We start from the raw sequence: 11,497 nt of genomic DNA, 5'->3' as shown, positions 1-11,497 counted from the left end.
TCACATAATTGAAAAGGACAAGCTTCCCTCTCCCACTTTGCACCAAATCAACAGCTCCTTTTTACTGAAGATAAGAGTTTAGCTTAAATTTTGTTCAGTACTCTTATTTAAAAAAATAGTGTTATCATTCTTGTTAGTCTTCAAAGCAATACATGTTCATGATAAAAAAAAATTAGAAAATAGAACAAAGGTGAAGAAGAAAATAAAAATCATCCATAATCCCAATACTCAGCGGTAACTACCGTAAACACTTTGGGGTATAGTCTTCCAGTCTTTTTCCTGCACTTGCAGCTAGGTATATTCTAAACAATTGGTTTTATACGGTGCATACTGTTTTGTGTCTTGCCTTTTCATGTAATAATATGTCATAAAATTTCCCCATTTCTTTAAATATTTCTGAGAACATGATTTTCTATAACTGCAAGAGTACACTTTCCCCTACTTTTGGAAATTGGTTTATTCTATTAGGAATATAGATTATTTTCCTGGAAGAGTAGGTCAAATTGGAAAATTGCTCACAAATGAAGGCAATGGCAACATAATTAATCATCACTGCTATGGCCTCAGTCTCTGTGTTGAAAACAGAGAATTCTTTCTGGCAGCACTAGTCACAGAAAGGGATCATTCATGGGAGGTTGGCTCTGTGAAGGCAGACTTTGTTTTGTTCCTGCTATATCCACCGTGCTCATTTTACAAAGAGCTTCTGAAATCAAGCAGAAAAAGACTAATAACCAAATAGATAAATGGCCAAAGGATGTGAATAAATTGATTGCAGACAAATGCAAATGACTCTTTAACATATGAAAAAATTTCCAGCATCAATTATAGGGAAGTGCAGTTGAAAATAAATATTGCATTTCTCTTCTATCAGATTGGCAAAAATCCAGAAGTTTGACAATACCCTCTGTTAGCAAAACTGTGAGAAAATAGGCTCCCTTATACAGTGCTGGTAGGAATGCAAAATGTTACAAACCCTATAGCGGTGCATTTGTCAGTACTAATGAAATTGTAGATGCGTTTACCTGTTGACTTAGCAATTCCATTTCTAGACGTCTGTCCCACGGGTACACTTATACAAGTACAAAGTGATACTTGCAGAAGGTTATTCAACTAACTGGAGTATTGTTTGAAACTGCAAAAGATTGGAAAGAATCCAATTTTCCAGCAATAGGGAACAACTTAAGTAAACTATGGCATGTCTGCACGGCAGAGTAGTATGCAGCTGTAAAAAATTGAGCAAAGGCTTCAATGTGCTGATATGAAGAAATCTCCAATATATACGAAGTGAAACAAACAACAAGGTATAGAATACTGCTACATATTGTGTAAGAAAGAAAATAAGAATATATACCTTTGTATTTGTTTACATTTTCACAAAGAAATACTTGAAGAAAAACACCAAATTAATAAAAACAGTTATTGATGAGGGAAACAATAGAGGAAGCAGGGGTAGAAGCAAGACCCCTTTGTGAATACCTTTCTAGAAGGTTTTGGTCTTTGAATAACTCTGAAAACAATTCTTAAAATTGGAAACAAACACATGAGCATAATCGTACGTCTAATAGTACCATACCCACACAGAGGAGGAAGGATTTATTTCAACTGACTTTAGGGCACAGTGTTTTGACTCTACCTCCTTAGTGGGATGTACTTGAAGGATAAAAAAACTACAAAGAAATTTGGAATCTCAACCTTGGTCGTTTTATTTTTTTAGTAGTGTTCGTATTGTTATTTGTTATTTGTTATATGTTATTTTTATAACTTTCTATTGTATCACAAAGCATACAAGTAATTGTATTAATAACATTAGGAATCAAGATTTTCAGTGTAAAAAAAAGGGATACAATTATAACATCAAGTAAGTTACATAAAATACTATATAGTATTAAATTTAAATTAAAAAATTTTAATGAACTCATGACTTAAAAAATATGCATGTATACCTCTGCTTATTGTGATGGACTAATAGCAACAATATCCCAGAAGCCATGAATATCGCCCTTGTGCACAGATCTTAGCCTCTAATACCATCCCCTACCCGGGCTCCACTGATAAATGACTGTTTCTGGGCATAGGAAAAGGAAGGTACAAAGTGAACCTGAGACATGTTTTTCCAGAAATCAAGGAAGTTTTCTTGTCATGTCAAAAGGAGCCAACTTGAGTAGGCTCCCACTAACCAAAACTGTGAGAATTTGACCATCAAAAAGAATAATGTTTGTGGTTAATTGAAATCTATTCAATCTCTAAAATCCATGAATCTACAATGATACTAATGATTTTAAAACACAGAGAAAACTCACTTGTCACCATTTAAAGTACAATTAAGGCTATTAACTCAACTTCTCTGAAAATTTGAAAATTAAAGGAATATTTGAAAATTAAAGGACAGTTGAAAGAATGAACAACGTATGCCGCCTTTCATTTAGAAACTGTAGACCATGCTATCAAACAGCCCCTGTTGATGTGGGAAAGCTTTGCAGAAGAACCTTGGCTGATATATGCAGAAGAAGTGATAGAATCAGAAAGAAACCACTATTTCACATACCTAATGATATTTTGGGCATTTTCATTCATCGTTTTTAAAACCACTAGATGAATGATTGATGGGGAAACTAGACATTTGTATTGCCCCAAATGACACCACAGATTCTATGTCTAAGTGAAATATACCATTGTATGGTGGAGGGATCAGTCTATCATCTTTATCTAGAGGTTAATTTAACACCACAAAGTGTGGGTCGACCATATATCACGTGCCTCTTGGTGTACTGCAGTGTGACTGTCTTATATATGTAAGATTCTCCAGAAGCAGAGCCTGAGGTCTGTTGGGGGAGGGTTCTTGGGAGAAGGAGAACGAGGGAAGCAGGAAAGGACAGAAGAAAAACTATGTAGGACTGTGTCTCCGTTGGAGAACAGCAACAGCCTGATCCACTGGGTAGCTGGGGAGCATGAACTGTTCCACCGAGTTGATCCCACCTTGAAGTCCATGCCAATACCTGCAGGCTTCCCCTGGGCATCCCATGCCACCGTTTGTACAGCCACAACCACATGATGTTGCTAAGAGGGCACCATATGACGTCCTAGAATATAACCTTCATGAAGGTGGGTGTCACAGGATGTGTTGTGTGCCCCCAAATTTCGTATGGTGAAGTCCTAACCCCTCAGAATGTAACTGTATTTGGAGATTGTGTCTTTAAAGATGTAATTTTAAAAGTTAAAAGGAGGTCACTAGGGTGGTCCCTAAACCAATACAACTGGTGTCCTTATAAGAAGAGGAAATTAGGACACAGAGAGGAAAGATCACATGAAGACACAGGTAGGAGAAGCTGGACATCTACAAGCCAAGGAGAGAGGTCTCAGAAGAAACCAACCCTGACAACACCTTGATCTTGGACTCCAAGCCTCCAGGACTGTGAGAAAAATAAATTTCTGTTGTTTAAGCCACCCGATGTGGTACTTTGTTATGGCTGCTCCAGCAAACTAATACAGTAGGGATTTCTGTTTTGTTTACTGCTTCATTCCAGCACTTAGAACAGTGTCTGGCATGTAGTAAACACAGTTATCGAATGAATGAATGTTCTACTCCTAGAGTTTTAAATCAGAGCAGGAGAAAAGATCTCTACTTGCAGATTTTCTCTCTGTATATCTGTGGTTTCTATTCTTTTGCTCCTCTCCATCATATTTTTTATCCCAGGAGAGGTTTTGCTCTTACCTGCCCCTCCCATCTTCTTCCAGTGGAAGAAAGACTTCCTCACCAGCCTATCCTCTGGAGGCTCTGTGTACATCACACTTTCTTCTGTGCAGTTCTTGGGATTTGTTTTTGGTGCTTGGGGTAGATTGGGTTTTCCAAAGGTGGCCTTAACAAGACCACTGTGTCTAACACTGTGACCTCGCCAATGCCCCATCAAGAAGCAGAGTTTATCTCCTCCCCTTGAACCTGGGTGGATCTTTGGATTGCTTCAACCAACAAGCCACAGAGAAAGCAGTGCCATGTGACTGCTGAGCTGTCGTGTGCTGGAGCCCTTGCTGCCAGGGAGCCAATGATCTTGCACATTTTTCCCCAGCTCCACGCCCAGTGGAGTCATGTCAGTAGCCTGAAGACAGCCATGGTGAGATTATTTATATTACAGAAGCCAGCAAATGCTACAGTCACAATCATATACACACACCGAGCTGGTTGTTAAACATTTACCAGCAAACCACCATTTCTGAGGCTAAATCATAAGTGGTACAGCTTCCTTGGGTTCTCCTTCTCTTAGTACATGTGCCCTTAAATCCTTGCCTCCATGCTGTGCAAAAGCCCAGGGCCCTGAAGAGGCCACATGTGGTGTTCTGGCTGACAGCTGAGGTTCCAGCTCCAGCGAGCGTCAGTACCATGATCCATGTGAACGAGGAAGCTTACCGATGGCCACAATGCCAGCCGCCACCTGTCTGTCTGCTGAGCCCAGTCAGCCCCCAGATATAAGAATAATGTGATCATTGTTGTTTTACACCACCTGGAGCAGTTGTGCAATTATAGATTATCTGAACAGTGATACTTGCACTGCTCTTCACAAGGCATCATAAGTTAAGAGGAATGAAAATGCATCAGTTTCACATTGAAAAAAATATATCTGTTTTACGTGGTAAATCTTCATGCTCAGAGTAAGAGTCACTCATTCACTCATTTATTCAGCAAATATTTATTGAGTGCTAATTAAGCGTCAAACCCTGCATTCCGTGTTAAGGCTGGAGGAGCCCCCAGTATGCAAATGGAGACAAAGTGGAAACAACCAAATACAAGTGCAGTGTGAAAGGCACTGCATTAGAAGTGTGTGTAGGGTCCACTGGGGAGACACAAAGGAGAAAGGGGCCAACTCTTTTTTAAAAAAATTGTGTTGAAGTATAGAGTTGACTTACAATGTTGTGTTAATTAATTTCTGCTGTACAGAAAAGTGACTCAGTTATACATATATACATTCTTTTTCATATTCTTTTCCATTATGGTTTCTCACAGGATATTGAATATAGTTCCCTGTGCTATACAGTAGGACCTTGTTGTTTATCCATCCTGTATACAGTTTGCATCTGCTAATCCCAAATTCCCAATCCATCCCTCCCTCATCCCCTCTCCCCCTTGGCAACCACAAGTCTGTTCTCTATGTCTGTGAGTCTGTTTCTATTTTGTAGATGTATTCATTTGTGTCGTATTTTAGATTCCACACATAAGTGATATCACATGGTATTTGTCTTTCTCTGTCTGGTTTACTTCATTTAGTATGATAATCTCTAGGTCCATCCATGTTGCTGCAAATGGCATTATTTCATTCTTTTTTTATGGCTGAGTAGTATTCCACTGTATATATGTACCACATCTTCTTTATCCATTCATCTCTTGATGGACATTTCGGTTGTTTCCATGTCTTGGCTATTGTAAATAGTGCTGCAGTGAACATTGGGGTGCATGTATCTTTTCGAATTAGAGTTTTGTCCAGATATATGCCCAGGAGTGGGACTGCTGCATCATATGGTAACTCTATTTTTTGTTCTTTGAGGAACCTCCATCCTGTTTTCCATAATGGCTGTACCAATGTACATTCCCACCAGCAGTGTAAGAGGGTTCAGAAAGGGACCAGCTCTTGATTGGTGATTGGGGGTGCGCAGAAAGCGGGAGGCAGTCGAGGAAGACTTCAGAAACGATGTCTGGGCTGAGTCCTGAAAGTGAGGCAGTTTCCCAGGTTATAGGTGGGCAGGGCCGCCCAAACAGAGAGCAGCCCCACGAGAAGGAATGAAACCCTGGGATCCTGAAGCCCTTGTTTTGTGTGACTAGACAGCTCCCCAGGAATGCTAGACAGTTGCTGAAGAATTCTGCGTAAGCAAGTGCACACTGAGGCGTGTTGAGAAACAGAAGGCTGAAAAGATAGGTGGAGACCAGGTTATGAAGAGGCTGACTCTCTCCTGAAAAAGCTCTTTGTAAAATAAAGTTAAAATATTATTTAAAACCTATTGCAAATCAACAGATGACATCACGCTCAGTGAGAAAACACTCAGGGCTTACCATGTGCCTGTCGTGTCTGTCACCGCACACATGACACGTGTTCTGATTGGTTGTCCCTGTATTCTGACTGGTCAGGGCCCTTGTCTAGTTTTTAAGTATTTTAAAAATATCATCCCTGAAAACATGATTAGAATCAAGAACAGGACAAAGGAGGTAGCATTCACCATTTTGTGAAGGAAATAAAACAAGAGGTATAAATAATTAGGAAAAACGGGGTAAAACCATCATTATCTGCAGATGATTTGACTTTATACCTTAAAAAAAAGAGAGGCAGAGAATCAACTTGAAATTTTCGAACTGATACTATTCAGAAAAAATAAGCATAGAATGCCGGTTCTCTCCCCATGGATTTGTACAGTTAATGCAATCTGGAACAAAATTACCCCAGGATTTTCCCCCTGGGGAAACTTGATTAAATTATCTTTGAAAAAGTAATCTGGAAAAATAAACATGTGAGGAAAATGAGGAGCCTGGCCCCAGTCTTTGGTCTCAGGATCCCAGGCGAGGACAGCAAACGGGTTGCCAGGGCTGGAGCCCAAGTGGTAGGGAAGGCAGCTATTTCTTGCCAGAGGCCAGGGCCTCAGAGAAAGGCGAACAGACGGTGGCTGGAGGTGGGGTTTTGCGGGGGAGAGCCTCTGCAGCTGGTGCTATGCCTTTCCCAGCGTTGACCCAGGCCCCGGGGATGCTGATACAATCCTGACTCAGCAGCTAGAACAGCGACCTGAGGACGTGTACTATTCCTTTTCCCCAAGCCCGCTCTAAGGCGCCAGCTAGAACTGAGTGGCAGGGCTGAGGCTGGAAAACTTTCAGGGAGGAGGGAACCAGTCTCTCGGGGCGTGTCCTCACATCCTCCCCAGAACCCCTGGGACTGCTGAAACCGGGGCTCAAGGACACCCCAGTGTTTTCCTGGAGCACCTGGGGTGGCTGCCCAGTTCCACAGGGCCCTTAGAATCTGAAAGTTTAACTGTCTTTTTTTTTTTTTCTCCTAGACCCAGGAGTTTCTTTATTTATAAAATTGCAGTAAAATATACATAACATAAAATTGACCATCTTGACCATTTTTAAGCACACAGTTTAGTGATGTTAAATACATTCACACTGGTGTGCAACCAACACCACCATCCATCTCCACAACTCTTTTCCATCTTGCAAAACTGAAATGGTACCCATTAAACAGCACCCCCATCCCCCCTCCCCCCAGCCCCTGGCAACCACCATTCTGCTTCTGTCTCTGTGAATGTGACTGCTCTAAATACCTCAGATAGATGGAATCATACAGAATTTGTGCTGTTGTGACTGGCTTACTGCACTTAGTACAATATCCTCAAGTTCATCCAGGCTATAGCTTGAGTTGATTGTGTTTTCATTCTTCGCCTTCTATGAATTAGTTCGGGACTGAGATAGTTTGCTTCTCTTTTTTCTCAAATTATCTTCAGGAAAATTATAACGCTGAGAAAAGTCAAAAAGAAAATGAAAGTGTCTGTTGAAGATGCTTTGTGATTCAGGTGGAAGTTGAAAGGAGGGTCCCTGACGGTTTCTCCCCAGTTAGGAAGCCGTCAGGATTAGCGGTTGGTAAATACAGAAAAAAATGACTCAAATAGAAGGGTAACATCAGAATGGAAAGTTTTCCAATGAAAGCATGAAAAGAATGAGAATGGATACACAGAACTAATTTGTTTGAGAATAACACACAATAAAAGACAGCCTTCTGCACAGTCTGGGGGAGGCCGGTGGGAACGAACACTTGGGAACGGGGGAGTCAGTGATCACTCATCCTGTGGTGCACAAATTGGTCTTTGGCCGACTTTAATACCTCCCTTCATTTCCATGGCGTCTGTCAAGAAGTCAGGCATACCCTCATTAGCTCACAGACTCCTTTGTAATTAAACTCAAGCATATGCTCATTAACTCATTACTCTTTTGAATTAAATTTCCTTATGGGATACATTCGATTTTATAAAAGAATCCTTTTACTCATAATGTCTGGCTTGGAGTGAGCATTACTTATTCAGTGAATGATTGAACTCACTTTTACCAGCAGAGCCCCATTAAGTAGGCCACCTCAAGGCTTATACGGAACAACATGCGTAATAAAATTTATACTCTGAATTCAACTTGTAACTCAGTTGTACTCACACGTGACCTTTATTCACATGGTGATGACTGTAGTGGCCAAGAGCTTGGACTCTGGATTGCATTGCCTAAGTTCAAGTTCATTATACACTTGGTAGCTCGGTGACTTTAGGTAGTTACTTAATCTCTCTGTACCTTACTCTGCTCATCTGTGAAATGGGGATAATAAGAGCACCTACTTTGCTTTGGGCAGTATTTTCGACAGTGGTTATCCACTCACTTCCAACAGTAGCTGCTTCCACTCTGTTGCTAATCTCTGGACTGCCCCCCACCCCTGGCCACCGCGTCTTCTTTTCAACTTTTCCCTCCTTCCATCACGTTTGTAACTAATTCCCCATATTAAATTCCCTCTGTTTTCTTAAGTGATAAAACTATTCTTATTATTACTGACATCTAGCCTCTGAATCTCATAATCACTTTCCAAAGACTCCTGCTTTTTCAAAAAATTCCTCTATTTCTGTACTTAAAATATGTATCATCTGGTTTGGGAGAAAACATTCCCTCTTTGCTGCATCTACAGGGCCACCTGGAAAAGCTACTGAGAGACCAGCCCTGATTCCTTCCCTTACTGACCTCCTGGGAAGACGGCCCTGTAATCCGAAGTTTAGTCTGTTTGGAGCCCTGGGCTAAAAGATGCTCAAAAAGGGCTACGGTCCTTCTTCAGGCAGCCCCAGGCTACGCCAGTGGGTCTGGGAGTCTGGAGGCCCTGTCCTCCCTGCTCACAGCCGGTCACACTTGAACCTGCTCGGGGGAGGTGCGGCCAAACGTTGCGGAGAAGATTCGAGTCACCTCACATGCCACTCTTCCCCCCAACAGGTTCCACCAGCCCACCACGTGGCGTGAAGTCTTCAGCTTGGGTTCAGGGCTGGAGACTGGCACGGCCGGGACGATGGTGAGACAAGAGAGTCAAGACTGAAGGAGATGTCGTCACCCTCAGGGCCACGCAAGTGCAGGGTCAGCGTGAAAAAGGAGCCCTTCCTTACGTTTTGTACAACAGGTGCCTCTCTGCCCCACCTGGTCCCACCCCTTTATACCGTCCTTTTCCACGAGAACAACACAAAACGGAGAATGTCAGGGTTGGAGGAGGCTGGACTTCCCTGGCAGCCCAGTGGTTAAGACCCCAGGCTTCCGCTGCAGGGGGCGCGGGTTCGATCCCTGGTGGGGGAACTAAGGTGCCGCATGCCGTGCTTCATGGCCACAAAAAAAGAAGAAAAAATGTTGGAGGAGGCCTTTAATGTCGTAGGACTCCCCTGCTTCTCCACATGTGGTCCATGGAGATGTAGCAGGGTCTTAAATGTAGATTCCTAGGCCCAAGCCCAGACCAACAGATTCAGAATCTTCGGGAGGTGGGGCAGGAATCTGCATTTTAATAAAGAGCCTCAGGCACTTCTGATAAACTAACAGTGGAGAACTTCTACCTGATGCTCACCTGTCACAGCATACCTTACCCAGCCTCCCAAGGTAGCCTGTTTCAGATCTAAAAAAAACGGCGGGTAGTCCATCACACTGGGCACAGTTCGGTCTCCCTGTAACTTCACTCTGTCTCAGATCCAGATCTGGAATGACACTGTATAGGTTTCATCTCTTTTCTACATCTCAGTCCTCGAGCACTAAGGCGTCTCTCGGGTCCTCGGCCCGCTTCAAGGACCTTAAGCCTCTTGAACACCTTAAGTCGGTGTTCAGTCGACTCTTCCTCACAATCCACCAGCACGTAGAGAGAGCAGGAAAGGAGAAGAGGGCTGCCAGACACGCCTGCACTACCAACTAAAGTTAAGGCCCTGAAATGGAATGTTTCCAGCACTAATTTACAACTCCACTAAATTATAACTTCGGCCCTGAATTTAACAGCCCACCTTTCAAACGCTTCCCGGGGTTGCGCTGCTGCCCCCTTCCGGCCCTGGGAAGTGCTGCAGGCTGTCGAAGCTGGCGATGGGGACGCGCTTTCCCCACACGTGGGAGTGGGAACGCGAGATAAGCCGCCCCTCCCAGGGAAAGCCAGGAGTTGCTGTCCTGCAGCGGGCGAGAAATCCGAGGCGAGAAACAAAGAAAGGAAGCGTGCGGCGGGGAGCGGGGGACCCGCAAGCGAAGAGAAGACCTGGAAGATGTAGACCTGGACCACCCCGAACCCGCAGTGGCCCAGTTCTGCCCGGTTCTGGATCTGGCTCTTTCGTCAGCTCAAAAGGTGAGTTGGGACAGCCCTGTGCAGCCTTTCAAGTTGGAGAAAGAATCCTAGCAGGTGGTTTCTCGGAGTCATTCAGCGGAAGATGACAATGTGCTGATTTGTGCTTCCTGGAAAGAAAATAACTACATTATGAAAGTGGTTTTCTTAATTGTGCGGAGGGAAAGAAAATATTCATCTTCACTGAGTCTAAGGAAAATGGTTTTTCTCGTGGAAAGAATAGTTGTAAAGGAACAGCGAACTTCAGAGTGAAAGCAAGTTGTGCTGGGCTCTTAGAAACATCTTGGTAACTACAGGGTAGTGAAGAGGGATCCCCTATTGGGTCTCTGAGCAGGTGGCTTTGACGTGGTCATTATAAAAGTGTGGTAGAGCTCAGAGGAAGTACATTTTCCATTTCATAGGGACCGAATAGTGAAGGACACATAGGGAAGTGGTGGGGTCACTCTGGCACACAGATACGCAGTTACCTCCGCAGAATTCATGCAGGATGGAATAGTTAGGAGGGGAAATGGAGCAGAGGCTACATAAAGAGCTGCAGATAATAAAGGATTTGTGTCCTGAGCACCCAAAACATTTGTTGGAAATATTCAACAATTCTGGTTAACATCTGCCTTTGGAGGAACAGGTATGGAGGTGATTAATGTTTAGCATTTAATGTTAATCAAAACCAAGTGATGAGCTGGGGTTCCCGTCACATCTAATTTAGGAATAAACAGTGTAGTTTACCAAGTCAATCACTAAAAACCACACTCACCAAGTCAAAAATGTGCTCAGATTGGAGCTTTGAGCTGAAAATAAGTAATGCTAAGTACTGTCGAAGTGCTAAATGTTAAGAAAAACTTAGGTGTCTACAGATACAGTCTCGCTGTGGAATTAGGACACAAACCAGAGGTTTAAGATAAAGTAGTATTTTATAAAATTGAACACTGAAACTGGGAATGTTAGTTATAAAAGGGTCAAACTCAGAATTACTGGCATTTGGGGCTAGCTAATGCTTTGTCGTGGGGGGCTGCCCTGTTCCTTGCAGGGTATTTAGCAGCGTCCCTTGTCTCTGTCTGCTAGTTACTAACCAAGTCGTGACAATCAAAACTGTCTCCACGGGCTTCCCTGGTGGCGCAGTGTTGAGAGTCCACCTGCCGATGCAGGGG

Source organism: Physeter macrocephalus, chromosome 13 (genome assembly GCF_002837175.3).
Source record: "Physeter macrocephalus isolate SW-GA chromosome 13, ASM283717v5, whole genome shotgun sequence".
Classification (NCBI taxonomy): Eukaryota; Metazoa; Chordata; class Mammalia; order Artiodactyla; family Physeteridae; genus Physeter; species Physeter macrocephalus.
The sequence above is the reverse complement of the archived record's forward strand: the minus strand, read 5'-3'. Positions refer to the sequence as shown.